Genomic DNA, 12,016 nt, shown 5'->3' with positions numbered 1-12,016 from the left:
AAAACTGTGAGCAAACGCATCGCTGGTCACACATTTCGCTGTCTCCAGAAATGTAGATACTATGTATCTATAGTAAGCCTGGGTTAGCCCTTGCATTTTTAAAAAGTTACATGTTTACAAGACAACATTTTCAAAACATTATGCAGTCTACCCATCCAGGAGAATGACCAAAAAATTGTATTATATATTAGGCCAGAAATGAAAAAAAAAAAACAGTTTTTGGCTGAAAATATTGTCATGTATCTGTCCCCTAAGAACTAAGTACACCTCACACCATCAACCTTAAGAGAAACACCAAAGGCTGCGGTCTTTAACAATATTGTTAGTATGTCCACCTCCCATGCTGGAGATGCTAAAAAAACAGTAAGAGTTTAAACTGTTAGCGGCCAAAATGAAAAATGGACACAACTGAGTTTCTATACATAAAACAAATATATATTTTTAGAAGTTTCTTTCAGTTAGTTTCACAAAATAAAGTCATGTTTGGAACAACACAGAGGCTGAGCATTGGATGACAGAATAAATTATTTTATTTGTGCCTTTAAGTGAACATCTACGACTACAACACAATGAGTACCAGTGGCTGCCATCTGTGAGGTACAATTTAAACATCCTACACCTCAAAACTCTAGGGACAACATACTTTAATCAAAGATTACAAACAACGATAGAGCCGTACAAACAAAAATAATGATTAGCGTTCATCTCACAGGCAGAACTAGCTGAAACACAGCTGCATGGGGAATTAAACAGTGGGGCTCTCTATGGGAAAATGAGTGCAAATCATAATTTAGTCAGGACGGCCATTTGAAGCTCCGGCCTCTCTTCATCTCACTTATCGAGCCATCGGATATAGCTGATGTTATTTTTCTCCTCTTTTTCACAAAACATGAATAGAGCCTCTGTCATTTAAGCAGGCAGAGAGAGATGGAATGCGTGCGTGTGTGTTTATGCGGGGTGTGCGTCCAGCGTCAGTTTGGGGGAGTCTGTCAGTCTGGGTGCTAGAAGGGGTCTGGGATGTCTCCTTCCTGCTGACTTCCTTATCGCCATGGAGATCCTGAATCTATGTCTCTCTGGTGTCCGCCGCTGCTCCCAAGGCACACACAAACTTTCATTCTCACACAAATACATACACACACAGAGACGCGGGGCGGGATGCAGGAAGCCGTCCTCCACCTAACTTGAAGGTATGCCCCTGGTGAAAAAGCTTCCAGAGGGCGTATGTGTGTTAAAGTTCTTTGGTGGGGCCCCAGAAGTGAGCTGATCGTTTGTTTTCAGAGCCATTACTATGACAGGCTGTTTACTGAGAGGGGCAGATTACAGTTGCACTCTGCACTGCTGTTAGTGCACCAGAATAAACAGCCACACCAGCGCGGATTACAGTTATTAATGAAGAGCATCTCCATTCCTGTCTACTTATTTTGATATATACTAATCAGTGGTGGACAAAGTACAGAAAATAAGCACTTGAGTAAAAGTACAGAGAGTCCCTAATCAAATATTTCCTGTGAAGAAGTATAAAGTCCTCTTTTTTAATAAAACTTTATTTAGGTACAAAAGTATTTAATTTTAATTTTACTTAAATAATAAAAGTAAAAACACTTACTGATGAATGTTTATTTTGCAAGTAAGCTGAATGACCAAAACTTGTCATGCTCTCATAACTACACTGATAAGTCATACCAAAAAAATGAAAACACATTCACACGTTGAACCCCATTCAGATCAGTTTATAAAATCAGAGAATTATTTACAGGAGACTCTGGCTGCGTTCCAATACACTTTCAGACATGTACTCGCAAATTACTCTTTACTTGTTCTCTCAGAGAGTCCAAAGGAATTAAGTGGATGAGGGAAGCTTATATGGACATACCCTTGATCCCTCGATTTTGACTGAGGGAGCAAATCGGCTTCATATTAGGGTTGGGTGATTTGACCTAAAATAAAAATCTTGAGTAATTAAACATTTTAACTTGATTACGATAAATGAACGATTATTTTATTTATAATTTTTTTTGCCCTCATAGTTCACTGACAGGTTTTGTACAGTAAATATGCTCAACATTACAAGTGAGAGATTTTTCCAATCATCGTCAATGTAGTACAAAGTAAGGGTCAAGAATAGGTCCATCGTCCTACTTGACCAGAGATCAGATGTGGCTACAAAGCCTTTAAGGGCTGGTTTATGCTTCTGCGTCGAGTAATCGCCGTGACCCAGAGAGCCTGCCTTGCACATAGCTGTGCATTTATACTTCTGTGTGCTGTTTGTGTTGCTTTGCAACATTTCCGAAACGTTAGCTGGTAGCGGGTTTTTATGTTCCTCTGTATCGAGTTTCTATAGAGTTTTGCTGTTTCTAAAGGCTACTTTAATATAAAGGTTGCTAAAACTCAGAGATGGGAACCGGACGAGGTGCAACAACTTTAATCATAGGGTAAAAACAAACAAAAAAGTTTCCATGTGGAGCTTGTCAGCGAGACTTTACACTTTTAAACACTCGTTCAATGGGCTCCGCACCACTCAGCCTCATAACAGCTACCAAACAACCAATCACAGAGCTTGCATTATGCGTCATCGCAAGTTTTGAGAGGTGCATGGGTGTGTGACTGCGCAAAGGTAGCATCGCGCCGAACACTTGACGCAGAAGTATAATAATAAATAAATCAGCCTTAACAAAGTGGGGTCCCATGACTCCACATGTGGCAGAAAAGTAATCAAAAAATCAACCTGAAAAAATTAGATTACGATTATTTTTCGATAATCGCCCAGGCCTACTTCATATGTCCACTCCAGCATCTATATGTCCCAGAATGCAATGTGATTGTGACGTCACAACAGTGCACCTTCCAAGTGCTCAAGGGTTTAGTGGATTCCACTTAAACCCATTCAGATGCTCTGCCGGTAGTGGACACTAGTGTGATGTAATCAATAACATACATCTGAGGGAACGAGACGAAGGTAAGTTGAAGTGCGTGAAGGGCATAAAAATTGGACTGGAATGCAGCCTTACTCTGACTGAATCATTTAAATCAGTGAATCTTTTACTAAAGACTTACTTTGAATGGATCTTTTGAATAAGTGAATCTTTTACTGAAGTCACAATTTGAATGGATTTTTTAAATTAGCGAATCATTAACTAGAGATTTACACTGGGTTCTATTCAGAAGGGCTCATCATTTCGTCTTTAAGCGAATGCTAGGTCAGCGGATTTGAGACGCAGAGAGGAGTTGAACAGGAAGACGGGGTTCGAATGATTCCAGAAAGCGGGTAGGACAAAAACAGAAGCTAAAAAAATAAAAAAAAAATAAAATAAAATAAACAAGTTAATAACAGGGTGAGATTGTGGTAAAATTTGAAAAGGTGGTTAAAATCAGGCGAGGCCTTTTCTTTTTCTGAATTGCTTTTAAAAATTTTTGGTTGGGTTTAGGAAAGGGGGTGGGCGGGTCAATCGGTGCTTTTGAAAACACTATCGGTTGGGTTTAGGGAAGGAAGATGGTGGGTCAGTTGATCTGTTAGTGAGTCAGTCAACAGCTGTCTCAGCTGGTGGATTTTACATGAGAAGAGTAGGTGCAAATGGCATTCGAGAGAGATATTTGAGATCTGAAAAAGCAAACATGGCGACTCTAGTGGATTTGTGAAAACAAAAACGAAAGTTTTTTGCAAAAAAAAAACCCTCTTGAGACGTATTTGGCGCTCTCCAGAAATGTATATAGCGGTACGTTTTCAGAATGAGTCTAGGTTGTAAGAAGCCCATAACAATCGCAACTTTGCTCAATCACATTTGAGATTACTAATGCATTACTCAGTAGTGAGTAAATTTTCATTATCTGACAAACTATTACTTTTAATATGTGTAAATTTGATGTTGTAAACTTCTGTTTTTTTGACTATGCTGCCATTTGCACACCAAATTAAATCACATTTATTTTTGTATGAGTCAAAGATTAACTAAAATAATTTCAGAGATAGTTCATGCAATCAAAATGTTCAAAATGTTGGTTGTGGTGGAGGAGTTAACATTAAGATACATTCACTATTCGTCAAGCTTAAGATAAGTTAAAAAAAATAAGAATTCATAATCATTCATTTTCTCTTTGGCTTAGTTCCTTTATTAATCTGGGGTCACCACAGCGGAATGAATCGGCAACTTATCTATCATATGTTTTACGCAGCGGATGCCCTTCCAGCCTGTTACTGGGAAAATAATTCATATTTTCTAATGGATTTTCATGTTTTAAGACTGATAGTCAAGCCATTAAAGTTTTAATCTGACTTTAATTTAACAGGAAAAAGAAACATACAAATATTTCATACTTTTACTGTTGCATCTTATGTCAGAGCACTGCCAGAAAAGCTTATAGCTTGAACACAGAATTTGTTAGTTCGAATAAAAATCTTCTCCTGGGACATAAAAGTGTCAAAAGTTGAAGAAACACCCAAACACAGGTGCATGTCCTCATTTCTTTTTGAGTGGTACACACAAGTGTACTATTGATACCTCTTCTTCAGCTCATGATTATGATCAGACTCTTATTCACAGGAAAAAAGACACATAGCATCTTACTATTTGGATACAAACAGGAGAAAGAGCAAATGGACACAGGAGAAAATTTTGGAAAGCCTGTATGGTAGTTTGGTGCCAGACCGGATAGCGTTCCGGATGCCGCTCCACCTGGGAAAGTGACTGAAGTGGAGCAACCCTGGAAAAATAAGGGGGGTAAATTAGGACGATAATTAAAACAGAGTGCTGACAGAAGGAGAGAAGTTCAGCCAAGAGTCTGGCACAACAAACACTCAGTGCCCCGAGACGTCACTTCAGTCCTACAGTACTGTACCTACTGACTGGAAAACATCACAAAACCGCTACCAACATGCATATGCAGTATGAGCCTTAAGCAAAGCGAACAGATTTATTGAGTTATGATATTTAATTTACTTAGAAAATATACAGAATAATATTTTGTATCATTTTAGCACGACACATAAAAATAAATATAAAATTGCTGCTTTTCAAATATAATAAAATATGTGACATGAAATGTACCTAACTACATTTCCTAATAAAATTTTGTCATTATATATGGATAAAGAATTATTCATTCATTCATTTTCTAAACAACTTTGTCCCTTAATTTATCAGGCGACAAAGGCTCATTCTGAAAACGTAACACTATACAAGTTTCTGGAGGTCACAAATTATGTAGCTATGCAGCTGTTACCAGTTTGTCCAGTTAGCTCGCCATGTACGTCTGTGGACTTTAGACACAGAGAGGAGTTTACCATGACAATGGGGTTTGAGTCTGGTGAAGAACGGTTCCAGAAAGCAGGTAAGAAGCCCAAAAATAAAATAAGTAAATAACAGGGGGAGAATGTGATCAAATCTGAAAAGGTGGTAAAAATCAGGTGAGGGTTTTTCTTTTTCTGGATTGCTTTTTAAAACTGTTGGTATGGTTTAGGGAAGTGGGTGGGTGGGTGGGTTAATCTGTGGTTTTGAAAACACTATTGATTAGGTTTAGGGAAGGAGGAGGGTATCCCAGTCAATCGGTTAGTCGGTCAGTCAACAGCCGCCTCTAGTGGATTTTGTGCATGAACAGTGGCCGCGAACGGCATCAGCAAGACAAATTCGAGATCTCAAAAAGCATACACAGCTGCCTCTGGTGGATTCGTGAAAACAAAACCTGCCAAAAAAAAAAAAAAAAACGAGCTCCTGGAATGTATTGGCGCATTACAGAAATGATGATGATGATGATGATGAACCCTTTAATTGTCACATACTATTTTACATGTAGCGAAATTGGACCCCCCGATCATACACAAACATCACACATTTCAGAGAAAGGCAGGTCAGACAATAGGTAGCTTTAAGAAAGAGGAAATAAGATACATTTGGGAAGAGGGAGGCGAAAAAAAAATCCCCTCTCAGACTGTCCTTGAAGTAGGCAGTGTGAGATCAGGGGGGAAAAGCCCCAGCAACATGCACATTAACACATAAACATAACATTGTAACAGGGTATGGGAACAGGGTATGTGGATATAGTCTGATGAAGGCAACAGCCCTCAGGTCCTGCAGCCAGGGGGCGCTGGTCACATACCTGCCTTCCTACACCGGTAGGTGAAAGCACACGGAGGCTTGGTGTGAATTTAGACAGGGCGTCTCGTTATCTTGTTCTCCGGGGATGTATATATGTATGTATATGTGTGCATGTTTTCCCAGAGATAGGTTTCAGCTGGAAGGGCATCCGCTGCGTAAAAACTTGCTGGATAAGTTGGTGGTTCATTACGCTGTGGCGACCCCGGATTAATAAAAGGACCAAGCCGACAAGAAAATGAATGAATGAATGTGTGCATGTGTAAATGTATATAGTAGTACATTTTCAGAGATTATCAGGGGTCTTCACAAGGAATAAACCACCAACTCCTCAGCAGATGACCTGCCAGCCACAACTCAGAACTGGGAAACACCCATAAATGCTCACATTAACACATTCATACACTATGACCAGTTTATCCAATTCACCTATAGCGCATGTCTGTGGGGGAAACCGGAGCACCCGGTTGAAACCCACACGAACACGGAGAGAACATGCAAAGTCCACACAGAAATGCCAACTCATCCAGCTAGGACCAGTGACCTTCTTGCTCTGAGGTGACAGTGCTAATCACTGAGCCACTGTGTTGCCCAGATAAAGAATTATTAATTGTTAATTGAAAATGTAAAGAATAATACAGTAGAATTCTTCATTACTATTAGTTATTTATTCAGTATTTATTACTATAAAACTACAGATATTGTATTCAAATTAATGTGGTCACATTTTTCTAAAATATGAAGGGTTGATTTTTTTATGTTTCATATTGTAAATCATATTATTCTCTATACTTTCCACATTTATTATTTAATTTTTTTAATTTTCTCATGAAATTTAACACCCTCGTCACTTTCCCATAGTATATACTGGATCTTGACAGTATATATCACATGCATATTTGCAATATATATTATAAATTTAGTATTACACATTATACTTGTCTTGCATACCATCATACATATTTTTATATACAAAAATAAAAAAATTAAGTAATTTAATAAAGCTATTACATGTAAAAATAGCCATTCGTGATCTATACATACATTCGAGTATGTTATAACTTTAAACAGTTGAAGCATTTAAATATATTTCCACATATTTTTGTTTCATAACTCTGCACTGATGTTGTTAAACAAATTAAATTCTAAGTGTTGGACATTTGTTTACATAAAATACATTTCCTTCAACAGGAATTGCAAGAACATGTAGCAAATATGCTTTTGAATTTTAAATTTTACACATCAGACAGGTTGTATTTGCTTAAGCATATGAATTTTAATATTAAAAGCAGGTCTGGGAAGTTTACTCTACATCAAGTGAACCAGGAAATGCAGACACCACATGCATATCATTTTGAAAACTTCATTTGGACGGCAACCTCAGCAGCAAATAAACGAATATGCATAAAGTGTTTTGGGCAAACAGAGCTGTTCTTTGTTTAGATGGTACACACTGCTCCATGTGTGTCTCTGTGGCCCTCAGTGTAGAGCAGACACTCCTCAAACACACCGGCCCACACGCATACAAACACAATAAACAGTGGCGCCCGTCTTCATCTTCATTTATTCCCCGACCCACAAACACACACACACACACAAACAGTCACGCACATGCAGCCATACACACAACAAACAGCCAACAAATCACGCACTTGAGGAAATGTACAGATGCTCTGATATCACATTACTTCAGTAAATGTCCAATACTTTTCGATTTTTTGGAGTCATAAAGTACTTGTATTTTAATTGAAGTACAATATAAAACATATCATAGTCCTGTCATAAACTGATAATTAAAGATAATAGCAGATTATATCATATACCCTGTAAAAAGCTATTTACTTTTAAAAAAGTGAGTAAACCTGTTTAGTTGATTTTCCCACATTTTTATAATTGAGTACATATTTCATTTACTATTAACATACAAGTTTGCACAATTTTGAAAGTCAAAAAATCAACTAATCAATTCAAAAGGCAAGACAAGGCAAGTTTATTTATATATTGTACATTTTGTACACAGTGGTAATTCAAAGGGCTTCACACAAACAGGAATAAAAGAAACAAGTTTGAGAAAATAAAACAACTAAGAATAAAATGAATAAAAACAGAAAAAAATAGTGTTAAAACAGGTTTTAAAAGAATGAAAAAAGAAAGAAAGACATAACAGTGTGACCTGTCAGACATACCACAGTGCTCACTCAGTATGGGCACAGCTAAACAGATGTGTTTTACTGTAGTTTTGATTTAAACATGCTTAATGTTGGAGCACATCTGATCATTTCTGGAAGCAGATTTTAGCAGCAGGAGGTGCAGTAGCTGAAGGTGGATTCACCCTGCTTTGACTGAACGCTTGGCATTTTCTATTTCTTGATCCTAATGATGAGGTACATGTTAGGTTTGTATTCAGTGAGCTTAATATATTGAGGTCTAGGCCATTTAGTGATTTATAGTCAAGTAGTAAACCTTTAAAACCTATTCTGATTGTAACTGGGAGCCAGTGTAAAGACTTGAGGACAGGTGTGATGTGCTCTGATTTTCTGATTCTGGTCAGAATCCTGGCCGCAGTGTTCTGGATGACCTGCAACTGTCTACAACTGACTGTCTTTTTGGGAAGGCCAGTGAGAAGGCCGTTACAGTAATCCAACCTGCTGCTGATAAAAGCATGGACAAGTCTTCACTGGAGACAAAGCATTTAATTCTTGCAATGTTTTTGAGATGATAGTATGCTGATTTACTTTCTGCTTTGACATGACTATTGAAACTTAGATCTTACTTAAGAATAACACCAAGATTCTTGACCTTATTTGTTGTTGTTTGAACCCTATAGCCAAGGTACACATTCACCTTGAGAACCTTGTATCTGTTCCCAAATGCAATGACTTTCTCTTTGTTTAACTTTGTTTTCTCTTTGTTTAACTGAAAAAGGTTTTGACACATTCAACTGTCAATTAAATCAATGCATTGGCAGAGGGTGTCAATGGTGCTGAAGTCATTAGGCAATAAGGCTAAGTAGATCTGAGTGTTATCAGCACAGCTGTGGTAGGAGATTTGTTTCTTTTTCATTATTTGACTCAGAGGGAGCATATAAAAGGAAGAACAGGAGAGGTGCCAGAATTGAAGCTTGTGGGATTTCACATGTCATGAGTGTCCACCTTGACCTATGGTCAACTATACAGACATAGTAACCTCTCCCGTCAAAGTAAAATCTGAACCATCTGAGGACAGTCCCAAAGCCTAACTGTTTCAAAAAGATTAAATACTGACACTATACTGTGAAGGGTTTAGTGTTTTACTTTGTTACAGTTCTGAAATATAGTGGAGTAAAAAGTAAAATATTCTATTTTAGAATGTAGTGAAGTAAAAGTAAAAGTTTCCAAAAATAGAAATATTGTGATAAAGTCCAGATACTTAAAAATCTGCTTAAAGTCAATGTAAACCGGAGGTTGATGAAATTTTAATTTCACGTGCAACAGAAATGAAATATTGCATCATTTCCTCATAAACTAATGCAAAGACTGGTGTATTTAAGATTTCTGTGTCTGAAGCAGTCAAACTGATGTCAACAGACCACCACTTTAAAATCAGAAACAAATGGTCAGACTTTTGATTAAACATTACCAAAACAAACAAACAAATAAATAAATAAAAAGGGTGAATTACCTTTGTTCACTTAAAAGCAAACCAATGGGCCTTGATAAACACTGTACATTTTTCATTCACACAGACTTTAAAAGCAGTAGAAGAGTGCAAGCAGTGTTTCTCTGAGCAATGCAAATGCTAAAGATCTATGAGTGTTATTCATCAGTGTTTGGAGACAAATGGACAGAGACACCATTCATCCATGTGATTTACTATGTGAAAAGCACACTTCATTCACAGACTGTCCTCAAATCACTGGTGTCGTCACAAGTTTTTGGACACATTACCTATACACATCATGGCTGAAAGGAAGTGAGTTGCGCTGTTTAGTGACCCAGTGGACCCAGAGGGCAGAGGGTCTTTCCAAACAGAGCCCTTCATTGAGGCCAAGTGATAAAATCAGGCAGGAAGAGTTGAACTCTGAATAACATAGTGTATTAATGTTAGTTTTGATCAGCGACAGCCTGCCGGAAACCTCCGGGATGTTTTTACAGAAAGAAAACTAATAACATTTTCCACAGCTATCAATCTGCACAGAAATGCTAGCTTTAAATAGTGCAGCAAATACTAGACAAGTTGTAAGAGTTAGTTCCTTTTTTAGCAGCTTTAATGTATGAAATCTTTGATTTGTGCTGCAAACCAAATATTAGAATTATTTATTGCTTACATTTTGTGGAAAGTAACACTTAGAGAACTTGAAGTGACCAAGATTGAGTGCTCCACATAGACAGACACTCAGCACATATAAAGCCTTTGTGAGCTAATTTTTAAAAGTTACACATTGTTCATAGAAGACAAGACTACTGATTTCCCCAAAAATAAATAAAATCAAAGCATTATAGCTCTATTTTTTACAAATATTTACAGACTAGGATTTGATTACCAGCATCTGCCCAAGTGATATTTGCTAAAAAGTCATTAATTTTAATCATTTAAATATTTTTAATAATAATTTGTTCAGTTTTATTTAAATAAACTATATAATTTACTATTTTTCATATTAAACAGAAAATTAATTATTATTAATATTATGATCACAGTTTTGGAAAAGCAAATGATTACAAACAGCGTTCATTTTTATGAGTAATTTAGTGTATAATTTTTGTGCAGTGTCACACAGAAAGAAAAGTAAATGAAACTAAACATAAATTTGTCTGTGTATACATACAAAACAAACTGATAAATGCCAACACACCTACTTAATTATAACTAGGCAAATCGTGAAAAAATCTGATACATTTCACACTTTTTACAATTTGTGCAATGACATACTATATGATGACAGAAAAGAATGGCCAGACTGGTTCAGCTGATACAAAAGGGCAAAGTTACAAAAATAAGCAATCTTTACAACCAAGGTGTGTAAAAGAGCATCTATTAACACACAACATGAAAAAAACCTTGAAGGAGATGAACTACAGCAGGAATAAAGCACCAAAACAGGACTACAGTATGTATGTGGCACAATATGGTATATGCACAGCATTTTTAATGACTAATCATCTTATTTAATCATGCACCTTTTCACAGCGACGTGCAACAGAATTATGTATGCTTAAACTCTAGTGTGACCATGGAATTTGTCAGTTCTGAAAGAGCACTTGGTAATTACAGACAGGTGTGTTTGATCAAGGTTGCAAATGAACTCTGCAGGAAGGTAGATCTCCAGGAACAGGAATGGGCACCCCTGAGTTTGAATCATCAGGATGTTGGAAAGTGACTCGCAATAAAGATATAAATAACAACAAAAGATGTAAACAAGGATTTACTTATTTAGAACTTAAAAGTAAAGTCAAGTTTTTTGGACTAAATAGCATTCATTAATCAAGTTATTCTTTTAATCAGTAATGTATTCATTTAAACCTATATATTTATAATTGTAATATCAAATGTATTATTTTTTAATATCTTATTTAATGATTTATTTTTACATTTAATAATTTTGTTTTATTTAAATTTAGTTATTCACTTTAAAAACTGATTAAAATATATATTTGAATAAATAACACTAATATCAAAATAAGTACACTGAATTAAAAGAAATGTAAAAATTTTCATTCATTTTCTTTTCGGCTTATTCCCTTTATTAATCTGGGGTCCCCACAGCGCAATGAACCGCCAACTTATCTAGCATATGTTTCAACCCATCTCTGGGAAACATCCATTCACACTCATTCACACTTATACACTACAAACAATTTAGCCTACCCAATTCACCTGTACCGCATGTCTTTGGACTGTGGGGGAAACCAGTGCACCCGAAGGAAACCCATGCGAACGCAGAGAGAACA

General features: G+C 36.6%; 1 long non-coding RNA gene across 3 annotated transcripts in view; it reads right to left on the bottom strand.

Annotated features, from left to right (window-relative positions):
• Positions 1-509: 509 nt before the first annotated feature.
• LOC147834466 (uncharacterized) overlaps positions 510-12,016 on the bottom strand; it is a 171,341-nt gene continuing 159,834 nt past the window's right edge. Inside the window, exon 7 of one of the 3 annotated variants that reach the window (XR_015504131.1) lies at positions 510-4,698. This is a non-coding gene — a long non-coding RNA (uncharacterized LOC147834466). The remainder of the gene's footprint in view (positions 4,699-12,016) is intronic. The other 2 variants (XR_015504133.1, XR_015504132.1) reach the window with 2 other exon arrangements.

The sequence above is a fragment of the Danio rerio genome, chromosome 12, assembly GCF_052040795.2.
Source record: "Danio rerio strain M-AB ecotype USA chromosome 12, GRCz13ab, whole genome shotgun sequence".
Taxonomy (NCBI): Eukaryota; Metazoa; Chordata; class Actinopteri; order Cypriniformes; family Danionidae; genus Danio; species Danio rerio.
Note: the sequence above shows the minus strand (reverse complement) of the source record. Positions and strands in the feature narration are given on the sequence as shown.